This window comes from Ischnura elegans, chromosome 7 (assembly GCF_921293095.1).
Source record: "Ischnura elegans chromosome 7, ioIscEleg1.1, whole genome shotgun sequence".
Lineage (NCBI taxonomy): Eukaryota > Metazoa > Arthropoda > Insecta > Odonata > Coenagrionidae > Ischnura > Ischnura elegans.
Genome location: NC_060252.1, coordinates 84,213,008 through 84,231,470, shown reverse-complemented (window position 1 = coordinate 84,231,470; position 18,463 = coordinate 84,213,008). Strand labels below are relative to the sequence as shown.

Genomic DNA, 18,463 nt, shown 5'->3' with positions numbered 1-18,463 from the left:
GACCCGCGAGTCTTTGAAATGGGAAATTAGGCAAATTTCGATTTAAAAATAGTGCGTGCATTTTTAGGCGGAGAAACGATCGCATGGGATCCTAGCAACAAGCTTATCATCCAAGCCGCCACCAAATCCAAAATGTATGAGCGGAGTGCCAAAAATTATCACTAATATTGTGTATTTAAATGAGGCACAGCTATGGAGGTTCTCCTCAAGATGGCCAGATGGGCAATTTCATTACTTCACACTCGGAGGGGGTATGGGCAATCGATTGTTTAATGTTCTGTGGTTTGCACAAGGGGGCTGCATAAAGGAGGCCCAATCCATCCCATATAAAGGTGATTTGTGTTGCGGTCGGTTTTCAAAAATGTCCACGGCGCGGTGATAAATGCAATGCGATCCACTTTTTTCCAATATTTTGCAATACAATGTTTGTAATTGCGAGGATTAGCATTGAAAAGTTATGAATTTCATAGATCGGATATTCCCGTGAAACTCGGATCAATTTGTCGTCAGCGACGCGATGGCGACTTTTGTAAACTCGTTAGAATGCGCGGTGGGTGACAAAGGCACACTTAGAGAGCCTTTTTGGTAATATTCGTGGGTTTGCATCAAATTGCGTTTGCGTTTTTTCCACGCACAATAACGGGCCATAATACGTACGAAATAGTGGCGCAGCGAGGGGGGGAGCTCTGAGGGGGGAAAGCTATTGGAATAAACCTCCCGCCCAGAGCTCAGAGAAATGTTTAAGTTAAATCTATTTTACTTAATTGGATTAATATTAGTTATAGGCAAGAGTAAGGATAAATATCCCTCAGAAAGCCATCAAACTCACCATTTTGAACCAGTTACGTTGAAAAATTTCTGGGGAAGGGCCCCCGCACCTCTCGCTTACCCTGGCGGGCATGCCATACCCCCTAGGCACCCCAGTATTAGTTTCGCCTAAACCCCCCAGACTTAATTCCTGTCTGCGCCCCTAGTGCGAAAGTTCTATTGTATGGATGGTCTATTTCTCCGAGTTTCATGGTCTTCGTCTAAAGCAGTGTAGCACGTAGGGTCTCGAGGGTGGATCATCCATGCTCCGCACATTTGACCTGCCTCGGTAGGTCAGGACGCCCGTTTTCCGCAAAGCGCCCAAAGCAGCATTCATCGAATTCGTCTATATTCTGCACATTGCCACTAACCTAACTGTCCTGACAGCGAGCGCCCGATCTTCGCAAATTGCTGCTATGCCAACGGCAAAAGGTCGTCTCTCGTAGTTTAATTAGGAATATAGACATGTAAGTACTATGGGGAAAAAAGTATCCCAACAAAGTTTGTGCCGCCACTATCGCTCCGCGGAATAGTGGGTTTCCTTTCCAGTGGGTTGTTATTCTTTGGCCTGTGAGGGAAATTCAAACAAGGCAAACCATTTCCTATCTCCGTCGTCCAAATACGCGACCGACTACTGAGTCCCCCGCAACCCAGAGCATGATTCGCGATGAACTCCGTAGAATTGAGGCGCATTCGACGGTATCATGTGCGCACAATGGGAACGCTCCTCTGAATTTTCCTTCGCCTATCTCAACGATACGGCCAAAATCTCTACCCACGTATTTGAATTAGTCAGCTTGTTGGAGGCAGGCTTAACAGTAGCGTAAACATAGCGAAGGATGAATAAAAATTGAAGTACCGTGTACTACTCGGAGAAACGCAACAGGGAGGGTAATGAGGTATTGAACAATCGGAGAAGACCTCCACCTGATTTCCATCTGAGAAGTGACCGATTAGGACCGAGGTGTACAAACGCAGATGTTGATACTGACATCGAAGTGCTGCTGAGATTTCGAATTTTATAACAGGAGAGATATTGTCCCAAGCGAAGTGTGAATTCATTGGAGTATATTTTTCGTCCTTTTTTCCTCCATTATTTTTGTTCATATTAACTTAGATATCTATTTGATCCTTACATATTTCACAAGTAAGTAAAATGTTATGCATTGTTTTGATTTAAAAATATTGGTTTTCAAATAAATTGGAAAGAAAGTGGGGTATCAAACTGCAGAAAATAAATATTTTTTTCCACTGACTAGGGAAAAATAAAATGTTAGTTTTGTTTTACGATTTATGGAATTTACCTAGAAAAATTGTGTGTCGTCAATTAAATTTGTAGCAATCATGTGCATATGATTGAGAAAATTTTCAGTCGCAATTGACTCACTAATACCTTTTAAAGTGATAATTGTTTAGGTATCAGTGGTCACCATAGATTTAGTTCTGGGACGTTGTTGAGTGAACTTAAACGTATTTATCGCCGTGTAGCATATTGAGCCCTGAAGGTCTTTTTTTAGAGTAGAGAGTAGGGAAGGGTGTAGATATAATGGTGGGTTGGTAAATAAAAGGGTAAATTCCGATGTTCTCACAGATAAAAGTTCTTCAAGAAATGAGAATAGAGTGAAAGAAAGAAAAATCACCCTGTCATAATGAGCATTACCAATTTACAATAATACAGGTTATAACTTTAAGCATGAGAAACATCAGTTGAATCATAATATCAAAGGCAGTCAAGGTTAAAGTATGGTGAGACAATAAAATCTGCAGAACCATGAAGTAGGAATATAGAGCCTAAAAATAGTCTAATCGACAAGAGCGAATCAAAAACAGTCCCGAATCGCAATAATACTAGTTTCAAAGTAATAACCCTGACAATAATTAATGGCCGTAGTTTAAGGAATTAATTTCCCGAATTATACCATTTAATTTATAGGACGAAGTAAAATGTTTTTATGGGAACATATAGTTGACTAACAGATGAAGATTTAGATGGTAAAATCTTCCAAAAATCGTTCATTGTTCATCGAAAAGATAGAATTAATCGAACTGGAGGCGGAGTATTTATAGCTGTAAATAATTCAATCGTCAGATAAGCGGAAACCATAACTGAGACCAACGTTTAATCTGTGTGGTATTCAATTAAATATCTTAAATCTAAAAATATATTACGCCCTTAGCACCCAAAGTGTTAATTAATCCAACGCAATGAAGCATAATGTAACGCATTGATATGAAAATTTTCAGATGCCACCAATGTGAAGCAAACATTTAGGCCGTTTATTCATTATTTCGTATTTAAATATTTACAGTAACAGTATTATGAGTCTATCAGGCGAAAGATACTGCAAGCATTGGCGTATTCGTTGAGTTTAAATACTAAAACTTACCGAATATATCGTATGGGATGATTCTGGATCAGATGCGTCTGGTCTTCTCAATTCCGCTGTCCTGGTGTAAGTGACTTGGAAATGCTGTGGGCCTCTGCTTATATAGCATTGTGAGCTACCGTGGACCCACCAAAGAGGGGAAATCGGAAGACATCATTCCTCACGGATGTTAGTATCACACATGTCTCACCCAGGTATCACCCAGGTATCACCCATGTGTCACGTGTCCCATGATGATATGCGCCAATAAATATTTATAAAATGACCTCTAGAACGAGCATAATAATTTCGGATCACTCCGAAAAAGACCGGACGAATAAAAGATATCCGATTCTCAATACTCAGTATTTACGGTCTTTTAAGAAAAAACGTCGTATCATCGCTAAGATTGACGTGGGTGTTTGTTGACACACGCGCGGTACTGCATCCGCTGTGACTACAATTGCTATTGACGCTTTTTTGTGCCCGTGAAAATTCTTTATTTGCGCAAATCCACTGCCGACGCATGTATGGTTGGACAAACATTCAGGGGCTAAGACTTCCGGTCTCTGGTCGTCGGCGTTTCCTAATGCGTGCTCCCCTGTTAAACACCCTAGACGTGGCTCGCAGGTTATTATGTAGATGCAGCTGTAGCTGTAATGTAATCGGCGCGGCGCCCGTGAGCCTCTCTCTGGCGCAGGCTGTAGTCCAGAAGGACTGAACTTACGTGGCACATCCTACCCCCTATATTTTTGGCGGAATCGTGATTTTCTTGATTAAAAATTCAGTGCTTTAAAGTACCCACAATGGCGCATTAAAATTTAGCTTGCATGGAATAATCTTGCTGCTAACTTATGAATTCAAAATATAAAAGAGTGCTGCACATTGGAATCAAATTGGTTTCAACCGAGTTGTTTCAGAATAGTTGGAGAATTTTGTTGATCGCAGGAAATTACAGCTTATTATAATGTAATCGCTGAGAAGTGGCTTAGCTTTATTCAAGCCTAGATATTGCGTGAACCATCCAGATGACTTTTGTTATGAATACGGTGAAATTACTTTTAAGGCTCAAAGGTGGAAAATTACTCCATTTTTACTTGTTGGACTAAGGGAAAACATCATAAGGAATTTACCATTCCCATGATTTGGCGGATCCTTCTTCAGACTGTTATTTTTGTTGAAAAAATGAAACGAATTACACTGAAGTCAAAACTCACAGTAAAATATCCAGACAACTTTGAATCAGCGATACTAATGTTCCCTCACTCGAAAATGTGCAAGAGCCGGAACCAATGGAGTATGTTAGTCTTAGCGAAGATTCAGAAAATAATCAAGAACGTGATAAGGAAGGATTCGGAAACTCGGAGGACCCAAATTTTGGAGCGAGTACATCTGATGGACCTCATTTTATAGTGCAAGAGAATTTAAATGATCAAGTGCACGGTTTAAATTTTATCAAAAAAGTAGGGTGAAATATTAGGACCACGATTGGTCCTATGATTGGTTGGAAATTGCTGGATCCACATACGAAACTTTTAATGTCTCGATCTCGCCATGACAAATTAGAATTGATTTTTTCTCTAGAAAACCATTTGATTTTTGCAATGGCGTTCTCTCCGTAATGGATACTCTTAATTTTGAATTCAACACAGATGATTAAGTTTGTTCATTTACTCCTCCTAGATTATATTAAAGACTAATCTCTTACATAATGGCAATGAGCTCCCATTGATACTGCTAACTCATAAAAATGAAATGAAAGAATGTTACGAGAATATGCAGTTACTTTTAGAAAAAAATCACCACCAATAATATAGAAAAGAATTTTTACTTGAAAGAAAAATTGTCATAAAATAAAAAACTCGTTCCTGAATCCAAAAATGTCCTTTGTCAGCCTTTGGTCGATCCAAAAAATATTCTTTTTCCGACTCTGCATATGAAATAAGGACTTTTTCAATTTTGTGAAAGCAATGGACAAAAATAGTGCTGATTTTTCTCATTTGGAACAAAAAGTCCTTCAATTAAGTGAGGCAAAGATAAAAGAAGGAATTTGTATTGGGGCACAGATTAGGGAAGCGCTGAAGGATTAGGAATTTCAACAGCAATTAAGGTCAACGGAAAAAGCGCTTGGATGGCATTCAGAAATGTATCTGGACATTCTTTAGGAAATATCATGGCTGAAAATTATCATGATCATGTGCCAGTGTAGGTGCGAAGAAGGAACGGAAAGGAGGGTTAGAGGGATATAGAGGGTGAAAGGAAGGCACAATTCCTAAGGATATCGAATGCGCCAACACTCTAGAGAGGAGTACGAAATACGTTCGAACCTCGGTCTGAGGCAGGCAAATTCACCGCCACGACCTCGGTGGCTGAAAAAAGACCGTATTTGAATTTCCCTCGTCTCATTCCAAGGATTATATACCGTTAGAAAGGGAATCCATTCTCCTGCGAAGCGATGGTGGCGGCACAAACTCTGTTGGGATACTTTTTTCCCCCATAGTATATCAAATAGGGTGGTTTCCTATTATTTTTTTATTGCCTAAATCGAAAGATTATTACTCCTGGAGTACGTATTTCACGCTTTTAGATTTTTAAATGACGATATCTATTTTTCGCGATTAAATGAAAAGTGAAAATTTTCAAGCGCGCGAAAACGCGACGCGTAAGTATGAATGCCAGGAAATCTCTCCGTGTGACGTATTTCTGGTTCCCGCTGCCGCCCTGTGAGGTGACCTTGAGGCGAGTTGAGCGCTGATACGACGCAGGCTGCTATAGAGCGTTCCACATTTAGTTGACAGTACGGGCCTTATGGATAACAGTGTTGCCAAGCTTCTGCTCCGCCGGCAGGCATCCTAACAGTGTATGCAACCACACATAATTTGGCGCCAAAACGGTTTAGTTCAAAAAGGAGTTAGGGATCGCACGAAAGACTGCGTAAATTAAGGATTTTTTTAGCGTATATCACAATACCTTTGCTGCAGTACAAAAGGAAAAGTCTTTTGTTATTTCATGTACGTACTTATTCAATGCACAAACTGAATAATGAATAATCTGTAATGTAAAAAATAACAATAAATTGAAGGATAATAAAAATTATAGCCGCTCCTGAATGAGACAAAATTTCTATTCCTTCCATATTATGCAATATTTTTTGGCTCTAGCTAGTATTACATGAAAGGCGACGTTGTATAAGACATCATCAATCTTTAAGTTTTCAAAATTTTCCCGTACTTGGTTTATTGTAAATTAAAGATCTCTTTTCAAGCTGACATCTTCAAAGCTAATTTCCTTAATGTTCTCTTTCCTTCACCTTGTAGTAGGCAAGGATTCCAATTTCCTTGAGTAATAAGAGGCATTATCTACCCCTATAATTGATCCTTCGGGTAAGTTTGCAAGAAGTGAGTGCTCAAACCATCTCTCGTAACACTCGCCACCCACTTCTTCATGCTCATCCATTGAGTTCTTTTTGTACAGAAACACATGCGATGCTCCTTTTATGAACCCATTTTCCGTTCCTGCGTGTATAATTGCAAATCGTCCTCCTCGGGAAGTGGGGGCCAAGCCCAGTATTTAATCCAGCAAGGAAAGCTTGACGCGGATTTTTTAATTGTTTGTTTCGCAAACTTATGTTCACTATTTGTCCAAAATTAATCCAACTTTCGCCTGTAAATACACTCGTCCTGAGTTCGCGACGATATTTTTTTAGCTACCTTAGATATTTAATTGTGCCACCAACTAATAATATCATCCCTTTCGATAAGGATGATTCTTTTCCCCCTGCGTTCGTACACGAAGCCTATGTCCAAAAGAAGACGATATAGTGTTGTCCTTTTGTAATCTGGGAGAATACTATCCATATTCACCGGGTTTCAGATGGATTTTAAAGTCGGAGGAATAATTTTCACGAAGGATTCATGTACATTCCTTCTAATTCCCGATCTCACCAAACCGTCGGAAATCACTGCCCTCGAATTTTTGTAAGGCTGTCTAATTTCTTTAGTTTTTGAAGGAGTTACCAATGGACCACGGGAGCTTTCCTTTCTCACTCTGTAATTAGTGAACTCCTAGCACCCAGTAGCCTTCGAAGCTTCTCGGCAGGCCTCACTAATGCTGAGAGATTTCCTTATGTACGAGAAGACTTTGAGCACCAATCGTCTTTCGCGGCTTATGAGCTTCTCACCTTTTCTCCTCTTCTTTGTATTGGACATATTGATTGGGCATGTTACAGCAAAGATAAGTGTAAAACACACTTCACAATTCTCAAGGTCAATACACCACATAACACTCACTTGTTCACTCCAAAAAAATGCAATGACAAACTGAACGCCTTCGTAAATTCTTCCCTCGGCCCCTTCGGCCTGGGTCGCTTTTGGGGCAGGTTTTATGGCACCCTATGAAAGGAACTCAGAAAAAACCCAAGCCCCCTTTTGTAAATGCGTGCACTGGATGGGGTAGTGTTTGGTACAGATTATGAGATATTCTTTTTCTTGGTTTCCCCGATGGGACCTAAACACCCAAGGCGAAAGAGTCTTACTTCCAAGCCACTTGCTTACTTTCGTGTATCAATGTATTCAGATAAAAACACTGCTGTTACGACGTATGAGTAGGTATTCTCTGTTTAGGATATCAAACGAATACATAAATACATTTCATAGTATGCATTGACAAAAAACTCCTTTTCCTCCCGAGAATTTTCCCTCTGCGCGCAAGAAAAAGCAAGAAGCCCGCCCAGCGGCACCGTAATATTTTTTCTTAAGATAAAAACCTTGTAACTCGCTTCAGAATTGATGTAAGTTAATGATTTTTTCACCAAAAGTAACCTTGTAGTGTTCTTCACATTTGGTACGCAGCATATAGGGACCTACGACGTAAGAAACGTAAGTTAGTAAGCGACTACTTTTTACCTTGCAAAAATCAAAATTTTCTTGTCCTAAAGTGTGTTACGTCGGCATAACAACATTAAAACTCAATATTTGTACAATTGGTGAAGACCTTCAAGCAGAAAATAGTGTGAAAAATTTTTTGCAAAAAAATTCAATTCAATACAGACAACGGTCAGGCAGAAATTGCGAGAAGAAGATAAAGTAAAAAAATACACGTTTCTGACGGAAATTAACGAAATGTTTTTTATAGCTTTTGTTATAATTTTTATCGAAAAACTATTGGCGCCAATGAATGCAGCACCTTTTTCTACATTAGAATAAAATTTTTAATCAGTGCATAACGCAACTTTAATTTTCGTGCTGTTGTTGACAACACCGCGCTCCTGGCCTTATGGAGATTAACATGGGAAACGATTCTCCATAAGAGCCCATACTGTCAACTAAATGTGGAACGCTCTGTAGCGGGTAGCTGAGTACCCTGCTGGCTGGTAGCGCTTGGCTTAAATAAGGATTATTAATACCTTATCAAATGAAGAAAACTTTCCGACCTTAGCCAGTTTTAATAAGTGATTATTAAGACATGTTTCCCTGAGCTCTGCGCCTCATGCATGCATTGATAACCTCAGACGATGTATAACTCCTATCTTCTCGTATAGAAACTAGGTCCCTGTGACGTCACGTGGAGTGGCATCGCATGGGCGCCAATCTGGCCCTTTTCAAATGAGGTTAAAAATGGACCATAGCCATTCGTCTAAACCGGTATTTCTAAAACGAAATAATTTGTATATTATGAATACAATAACGGTGGGTAACGAATCGCAGTCAATGCCTTTCGTTTTCTTTGATGAAGGAAACTACCCTATTATGGTTTCGCTAATGGTAACCTACGACGCCCTAGTGACGGCGCGCCGCGGCGTTGCGATTTCTTCCATCCCATTACTTCCTTCCCTAATCCTGGCCTGGAGGCGTCGTCGTGCTCACTTCGCAGGGGTGCCTCCGATCATTTCCTTCCTTTCTCTCCACCCCATCCCAAGGATGACTGGGTGAATAGGTTAATAGTACTTGGTTCCCGGAACTCGTGGTTGTAACCCCAAGGGTAACAAGGTCTTCAACCCGCAGTCCTCCGGCTAATTTATTGCGGCCCCTTGAGGCTAAAGAAAATATTTATTGCAACTACAAAAATGAAATCAAATATCGATACACCAGTTAAAATTAAATAATTTCAAAAATCGCATAGATTGATTGAACGTTTTAGCCAACAAAGATTATTGAACTTTGAAATTAAATGTTTTATTTTATCGATGAGGAGGTAAAGTGACGTGGAGCATTGTGGCCTAATAGTGTGGATGATGTGAAATCGATTTTTGGCTCTTGTATTAAAAAAGGTCGAAGACCCCTGCTCCAGGGGATCACCCTGGGACTCCATCCATTGTTGTTGTGCACCATAGTCTGTCGGCGCGGTTCGATTCCCGGTCCATTTTACCAATAGAAATTAATTTTTGGTGGTATATTTAGATTTTAAGGCTAATAGCCCCCATATACCTCAGTATTAGGAAACAAACTCAGCCTGACCTCAAGAAATAAATACTATACATATTGTTCTTTGTGTTTAAATTTCGAAATTTGGACGCCAAATGTTATTGATTTGTTGCCAAAAGATATTATTTTATTTAGAAAAAATAAATCGCACCTGCAATATCGATAGAGTTTACGCTTTTACTGAATTGTTGATATTTACCAGGTCCGAAAATATTAGCTTCACACAGAAGCGAAGTGGATAACAGGGGCGGATTCAGGATTTCTTTCTGGGGGGGCACAAGCAAGACCGTATCGAGGATTTTGTTCTGGTGGGGGCACAAGGATAACTCGTAATACAAAACGAACGCAATTATAATGGGACCGCATTAAAAATCTTGCATATTTTGATGGGTCTGGGGGGGGGCACGTGCCCCCCCGTAGATCCGCCTATGGTGGATAACATTTGGAAACATAAAAGTGTACTTTTTATTCCAGATTCATTAAAAGAAATTTTTACTTGTAATTGTTTATTACCTAATGCAACTACGATCTCCTCCCCAAACCCATTCATGCGTTCCGTCAAGAATTATAATATAATTATAATTATTACCCTAATACCCTACCCCGTAATAATTATTTTCCTTCTCTAGGTTTCCGCGGTTCCTCCTATCCTTCGACAAGCTATTAGAGCAGCCGAAATTTGTGGGGTAGTAACCATTTCTTCCAAACCCTCTGTGTAATGGGTCGCTAGATCGAGATTAGAGATATATCATTTTAAAAAAATGATTACACATTGGTGTTAAAACTGAACTTATTCATTTCCAGTTACGACCGCGTAGGTTGCTGTGGCGATAACAACAGTTACGCTGGCACGACTGCCAGCCTCACAACGCGATTCCTTCGACTGAAACTTGCAGACAGGAATTGTTTATCAGCCGCTTTGGTGCGATAAAATCCACTTTTTCAACAATTTTGGTGGTACTCAGAGGCACAAAAAATGGAGTGGCATATCAAATGTGAATACGGACCAATGTGACCTTTCCAGCGATAGTGGAAGAGAAATTGAAACAAAGCGCGGGCAATGCACACTAAATTAGGAAGATTAAAACTGAGCACATTAAATACTACAAAAAACCTTGAGATGTTCACATGAAATACACATTAATAAAAACTAAACTAATATTAATCTGCTAACATGACGCCGGAATGTGGCCAGAATAGCAGTCCACTGCAAATATCAAATTAGTAGATGGATGAATCTAAATTACTCTCATACTTATATTTTTAATATATAAGTAAGTAATCTATACATTATATATACGTAAGTATTTATACATTATATATTTTTTCCTGCTGGATGATTGTTCTTTTGTTACTTATTTGGCGGTGACTAGTGTGTTTAAAAATTAAATTTAAAAAATATTTTTTTGGGATTTGTTTTAACAATTAGAGAATTCTTGTCAAATTAATTATAATATTGTTGTATGCTGAGTAACTTTTCTAATGTGTGCTGCCATTTTATTGCATTTTAACTTATTCATTTGACGGGTCCTATACATGTAATAACATATCAACGGGAGCAATGTATCAATCTATCTATCTATTGAAAAGTTATTCAACAATTTTAACTGACCTTAAAGAAGAGTGGTTCATCGACTTTGGTAACGAGAGATTTCCATGTTTGGTGCAACATATCGTATGTTTCGATGTCTACAGTCAGAACTTGCAGGCGATAAAGTGAAAAATTTGGAATCTAAGATGGCTGTATGGAGTAATAACTTCTTACTGGTATTTACTAAAAACCAACAACAAATATACCTTCAAAAGGAATTCTAATAAAAGAGGTCCGAAAAATGCGACAGATCGAATGACTCAACAGATCAAAGCATACTTTTGAAATTCAATATGAGAAGGTATCGCTTTCACATGCATGTTGGGCAATTTAGCGAGTAAATCTCTCCAGAGACAAACATGATGGACATTTTTGTTTCCACCTTAATCTAGGTACCGTTCCGAGGTGAAATTCTGAGAACTGGATTTCGGAGAAGAGTTCAGAATGCGGAGCAAAATTTGCACCGCATTTATAGAGGAATTATCACATACGCCTTTGACGTCATATTCCGCTTATGTACCTCTTGTATATGTACCTCTCTCACCTACCACGTCACACTAGCATAAGTCGTCCCTATTCTTTTTCTTTGAATGGAATGAGATTACCACTTATTTGCTATCATTGCACATACGAGTGTAAGAAAATAGCTGTTAATTTTCTACGTATCTTGGAGGCCTTATCATAGCTAAGGCGGGAACTCGAACTTCACGCGATCGTTCCACATGCGTGTGTAATATTTATTAACACGTTCATTTATTAACATTCGTAGCAAAGAAATTCTTCTTCCTAGAATCTTCCTGATTCCTTCTCCACTGAATTGGAAAGAAGATATCCATGGTAAGCCACTAATTCCCGTGTGTTTCAACCGGAGGGGTAGCAAAGTCAGCAAATGTGTCAATTGGCAAATGACAAAAATATTTCCACCTAAATGATAGTCCTTAGTTCACTTCTGTCAAAATAATGTTTTTAGGGGAACAAAGGAGCATTAACGACAAAGTTGATGGTGGAAATTTTGTATTCTACCGATAACGGCAAGAATCCCGCCCTTTCCTTACAAAATCTCAAACGATCTACCAAAAATTCCGCAATGATAAATAATAAATTTAGGAACTAGTTTGCCTAACTCGAACGAATTTTTGTCAATAATGAGGAGATTAAAAGAGGTGCGAATTCCGAAACTAAAGTAGATTGGCAACAGAAGAATGATCAAAATGGACGCCAAGGTAAAACTCTTCTAATACTAAGGTTTAGGTGTCTCAAAATAAGTGCATTCCTCTTCCCATAAATTAATTTTTTACCAATTTGCTCCTCATATTTTAGAACGATAATGTTTGGTGAACGTTTAGATATTAGAGACATTCTACTGATAAGTACCTACCAGGGCGAAGCTAGAATCTAGGAAGGTGGGGGGTGAGGTGGTTATGGTGCAACTAATACCGGGGTGTGTGGGGGTATGGAATACCCACCAGAATAAGCGGTAGGTGCGAGATTATTAAATTGAGGAGTTTTTAGATAAATGGTACAAAATGGTGAGTTTTACGGCTTTCTGAGGTATATTTTATTAATCCTTACACAATTCTGTTAGTAATATCAATCCGATTAAGTAAAAGGGATAAAACTTAAAAATTTCTATGAGCTCTGAGGGGGGTTTTATCCCCTAAAACCCTCCCTCGCTGCGCCACTGGTACCTACTACACTCCGTTCTCCAAGCTATGCAACCAAGTTAGCAACTTGTCACCTTCTGCGGATCAAGACGCATGTATCCTGTTTTTCTGCAATAGAGTATTTTTTTAGGAGACCATACGGAATTTTCCCAACCTTAGCTGTAGCCTTTTTATTATCATTTCGATTCCACTTAGATTTTCAACCTTTTTCTATCCTTCTATTGAATTTGGATATGGTATGGTAGGAATTTGGATGAGGCGACCGAGACGGCACTCATTAGAAGCAAAATTTTGTGACGAATCTAAGTACGTGCGGGAATGTATGAGTTCATGATAAAATAAGAAATATATTTGCGAAAAACTGCCTGAAACGGGCAAGATGGCCGCCGGGATCTCTGGTACCCACAACCTTTTTTCCCAGATAAAAAACGACAGCGATTTTTAGGAATTTTTTTTTCATGGTATGGTATAGTATTTGGAGAAGGCGACCGGCAGCTGAGGCTATTTGCGTCATGAGAAAAGGGTGTGGAAGGAAAAATGGAGAGTACCCCGGCGACGACATGCCGCGGCATTAGCCTGCTCTTGGAGAAAGGCGCCAAAGGGACCACGCCTTAACGTCCTATTCGACGGACGGTGTGTGAGCTTGAATTGTCCTTCACACAGCACTCAACCAAGGATCGGGTAGTTTCCGAAAACTCACTGCCACCGCTGGGATTTGAACCCGAGTCCACGGAGTGGGAAGCCAACACTCTAGCCACCACACCGACTCGATCAATTGGAAATATTTTTTGGAAGTACTTTTTTCGTTAATTGTCATTAATTTTTAGGTTTGTCGTGACTTTTGTCATTTTCCTTGCAGCAATCAGTCTCAGCCACGGCCACTATCTTAGATTTATTTCATCACTCACAACAACCCTAATAGCCTACCACTTTGGACCAATGGTGGACCAAGATGGCAATGTTGGCTTTCATTGGCCATGGACCGCCAATGAAATCCCTTAATGACCCAATATCGGCTACCCCATTATATAAAATGGTCAAAAATAGAGTTCACTTCTCTTTTATGCCACAGCGTACACATTTTCATGATTATTTTCCCACTTACACTTTCAAGGCCCATTTATTTGAGTCCAGATACACCAATGTTTTCATATGTCTAAGTATTATAATAAATATCCCGATTCACAAAGGGGATATTGTCCCACCAATGACGATTATGGGGGGGTTGTCCTCCCAAAAAAATCTGATATTGCCTGCATGTAGCCAATACGGGATAGCCAATATTGACCAATAATGGGAGGCTACTGAGGAAAGTCCGCTTCTACATTTCCCTAAACATCGAATTTCGATTGCCTTGCCTCATAAATATATTCCCAAACTCTTCATGACATTCTATTACCAGTCAGGGGCGGTCTGGGGTGCTTGGGGGCCCTCAGGTGGGGCTCCTAATGGGGCCCTCCTTATGGGGAGTCCTACCCCGGAAAAACTTTCTAAATTGCATACACTGAAATGGATATTGACGCTATTCTGGGTGTTAAAAACTAAATAAAAGTTAGTTGAAGAAAGAGAAATTTCGTAAATAAAAATTCTGCGCGAAGTGAGAATTTCACAACTTATAAAACTTATTAATGTGTTACGGTTCTGGTTTCTATTTACTGAATTTTTTCCTTGAAACTGCACTGAAATCTACAAAAAACCTCTAAGATAACCTTTTTGAATAACCCTTTCAAAAAAAACATGAGGTTCTCATTTTAATCTTCCGACACAATAATTTAATCAATTTTGTATATAATTTTATAATCGCAAAAAAACTTTGGTATAACTAATCTGATTTTTTTTTACTACGCTCTTCATACGCCATTCATGATAGACGTGAGCGTTTTAGGGCCCCCCCTAATCTCGGGGCCCACGGCGATCGCCGACCAGCCGACCTGGCCAGACCGCCTTTGTTTCCAGTCATTGCAAAATCCAATTTTACACACCCCACACTGTCATGAAATTGAGCACTTTATCCCGCAGTAATGATTAGTGGCCAAGGCGGCGAGGAAATAAATTAGGACAGGAGTCCAAGGTCGGGGTGAAGGGAAGTTATCAGTTCACTAAACACACTCTCTTGATCTTACTCAGACAACAAAATGAATACAAATCAATATAAATGGTATTCACGCAATGCCATGGTTTAACATCCCTTCCGACGGACGGAATACCACGGCACTCAAAAGCTGTCCTCAAAAGGTCCATGGACATGGAATATATATTCCATTATAATAATAATATTTCCCTTCTCAACGGGATTCAAACGATCACTCTACCGAGAGATATGCTAATATCAAGGTTCCTCATAACAACAATATAAAATAAACCACCTTCATGAATATCCGTGGTTTTCAATTTTCAAGGAAATATTCAAATGCAGAGTCATATCAAAAATTAGAAGGCGTTCGGTTCCTACCAATTATTCGTGTTGACCGCGTCCGATTGCATCCGCGCCCAATTTATCATAATCAAATTAATTTCAAATTATTAAAAGGGGTAAATAGTAAATACATATGAGATGAATATTCACTAAGTAAACACCACGCTAATGCTACACACTCTACTTTGGCCTCGCGAGCCGCGGCAACAATCTGTCATTATTATGGCCGAACTAAAAATGTATCATCGCACAGAAGAGCGGAGGCCCAAGGAGCTATGAGCATGGTACTAACTTAAAATTTCTACGATAAATTTGAAATTATTCATCATAGCTGTTTTGGCTATTAAAAATATGGACTGACATAGAAGGTTCATTAGGTCAAAATGAAAACTATGTCACTAGGCATAGAATGGTATATAAGAGAAATTGAAATTTTACGTCAACAGTAAGAATTTAATTTTGTGCACATAACAAAAAGGCACGTTTTATTTAAAACATTCAGCTATGCCGTATTGTAATTCTTTGTAGTTAATACTTCTTTCTTAACACAACTCGCAACATTAAGAATCTTTAAATGGAACAAATATTTTAAAAATTAATGCCATTTAGCTGTCAATTATTCATCCTCAATCTAATTCATTCTAACAGTACATTGATGTTCCCACTCAAAAACTTTCCGAGGCTTCTTTGCCTCCATCATGCGAAAAATCTTCTCCTATTTCGTTCGTTCGTATACACCTTTCTTGTTTCATTGACCACCAATCTGGTCAAGTTAAGCACGCCATCATAAAACCTAGTACTTAACATACGTACCATTTACTACAACCAATCACATTAATTAAAAATATCCGTATATCTCAAAATTATATGCAGCTGCCTAAATCACCTAGATGTTAAATAACTGCCTTATTGCCTAATTTTTAAAACTAAAATCACAAGTAGATCCTCTTTTTACATGGTTAAAACTGAAGTGTACATCTAATGTCGTCTGGCAAGTCGCCGACAATTATCTTTCCCATCCCCTGAAGGAGAGAGGCATCTCTTCCTCATTAAGGCCGCTATACACAGTGAATGAGCATGCTAAATGATCACGTGAGCATTCACAGGGTCATGAGAGAAAAAAAGAACATGTTCTAATTTTCACAGAATGATCATGCGCATGACGGTTCATTCGCGAATTTTTCCGCGAACACTCATTTCACTTCAGGGGTGGTGATATTTACTGGGCATGATGCCCTGATGAAAACAATTGACAATGAAGGACAGGTGGAAGGGGAGAAGGGCAAGGGACGGGCCCGAATAAATTATATTATAACGGATATATAAAAGAAGAAATATGTCATTATGGAAATAACAGTAGATAAGAGAGCGGAATGAAGGGCTGCATCAAAGCAATCATAGGATGTAGACTTATGATGACGATGACTACCAAATCATACGATGGCAAGTCCTTTCACTGTCTAAAACTGCCGAAATGACAATATTCTTGCCATTCGCAATGACAAAATTCTTGCCATTTCGACAGTTTTAAAAGTATCACCCAAAATCAACCTATCTTCGTCTTCATTTGTTTCTTTTCAGGTTTTCTTCACCCAAAATGATATGCATAATAACTTTTTCCATTTAAAAAAATAAAATAAAGTTAATGCAGGAAAACGAGTCCCTTTTTATTCCACATTTTTAATGCAGCCAAAAAATTACGGAACCATAGTGATGGCCTCTGACTGCTTTTCCCATTCCATACGTTTATCCTTCACCTTCGTATTCATCGTAACATAAGCTAGTTTCAAAATACGATAACAAATTCTTTTCTTGGAACACGAATAAAAGTAGACATAACTGTCATAATTTTTAAAAATTTTATTTCATATACTCCAAAGACAATGACTAAGTGCAGTCATACTTTTACCATAGCTTGTAGATTCTTAATCACCGATTCATTAAAAAAAAAGCGAAATCCGTCGGTAATATACAATGCATTAATCATGGGTAGACACTATGTTAAGCATACATAGAATTTTACAATATTCAAATTCTTGCTATCTGAGTGAATCAGCTGCATCATAAGCAGCGTGAAAACAACTTCCAGCTGACTTTTCAAGCAAGACCTGCGAGAAATATTTTGTTCTCCGTCAATAAATCATGAGAGAAGAATATAGGTCGTATTGCATCAACCGATTCCCTATGCACAAATAGGCAATAATGGAATTAGCTGGTTTGACCAGAGAAGAGATTCATCGTCAATATTACGACATTGTTTACACTATGTCATGTCCTCTCAATTTCCATGCACACAAATGCTGCAATCTGATTAAAGTGCTGACACAAGTGTGAGAATTCCTGGAGGTCGATGGCAAGAAGGCCTCATTTTGCTCGAGATAACTAGCGAAACAGCCCTTCAATCGAGGAGACTTCGATTCTGACGCCCTGGCCTTGGATATTGAGTATTAGTTTTTGAGTTTCGAATTAATTTGTCCGGTGCACCTTTTTCTTCAGAAAATTGTTTCGAAGTAGATCGAATTTACAGAGCACAATATATAAACTATGGTTTCCGTAGGATGGAACATAAAACTGTAACCTCATATTAATTTTTACAAGAGACGTTTAAGCAGGGTTTCTTGTTTGACCTTTCAAATCTGATATCTCGAGGCCTAAAATTCCTAGTAAATTATAACATCCTCTCGAAGGTACATTAGAATAAAAATGGTAAAGTTAAGGAGGCAAATATACGAGACTTGAAATATACCTCACTTGAAGAAAATTTCATATGCATTTAGAACGACCGGTTTCAATGTCCTTTCATCCACATTTTTCGAGTGGATTCAAGATTGTGAATTTCCCGTAGGTATCTAAGTATACCACAGGTTGTCGCACCGCCAAGAAACTGGTCATTTAAAATTATAAGTGCGAAAGGAACGAATTTTATTTCATTTTAACACCAATTCAATCACTTTAAAACATCACGACCTGATTTTATTCTTCACAATTAAATAACTCAAGTCGCTGGCTACCCAACACTTTGAGGATCCAATGGAAATAAAGGGGGTGATTCATACCAATGCTTCATATCCCTAGCCACTATGACAACATGGTATATCAGAAGATATTCTTTCCCCCATATTTCGTCCTGAATCTGCACCGCTACGGACTCCATGGATTAAAAAAAATATTTCTACGAATATTTTGTTTGTAAATAG

The 18,463-nt window shown here is 38.8% G+C and overlaps 1 protein-coding gene across 1 annotated transcript in view; it reads right to left on the bottom strand.

Moving 5' to 3' along the window:
• Nucleotides 1-18,463, bottom strand: part of LOC124162894 (trypsin-like) — a 51,462-nt gene that overhangs the window by 11,413 nt on the left and 21,586 nt on the right. The window lies entirely within an intron of this gene.